Here is a 538-nt window from a genome sequence, read left to right on the forward strand (position 1 = left end):
ACGATTTGTAGGATCAGGCACATCGCACATTGAAAGCATGGTCGCACGATTTGTAGGATCAGGCACATCGCACATTGAAAGCATGGTCGCACGATTTGTAGGATCAGGCACATCGCACATTGAAAGCATGGTCGCACGATTTGTAGGATCAGGCACATCGCACATTGAAAGCATGGTCGCACGATTTGTAGGATCAGGCACATCGCACATTGAAAGCATGGTCGCACGATTTGTAGGATCAGGCACATCGCACATTGAAAGCATGGTCGCACGATTTGTAGGATCAGGCACATCGCACATTGAAAGCATGGTCGCACGATTTGTAGGATCAGGCACATCGCACATTGAAAGCATGGTCGCACGATTTGTAGGATCAGGCACATCGCACATTGAAAGCATGGTCGCACGATTTGTAGGATCAGGCACATCGCACATTAAGCATGGTCGCACGATTTATAGGATCAGGCACATCGCACATTGAAAGCATGGTCGCACGATTTGTAGCATCAGGCACATCGCACATTGAAAGCATGGTCGC

This window comes from Diaphorina citri, unplaced genomic scaffold (genome assembly GCF_000475195.1).
Source record: "Diaphorina citri unplaced genomic scaffold, Diaci psyllid genome assembly version 1.1 scaffold5921, whole genome shotgun sequence".
In the NCBI taxonomy this organism is placed as follows: Eukaryota; Metazoa; Arthropoda; class Insecta; order Hemiptera; family Psyllidae; genus Diaphorina; species Diaphorina citri.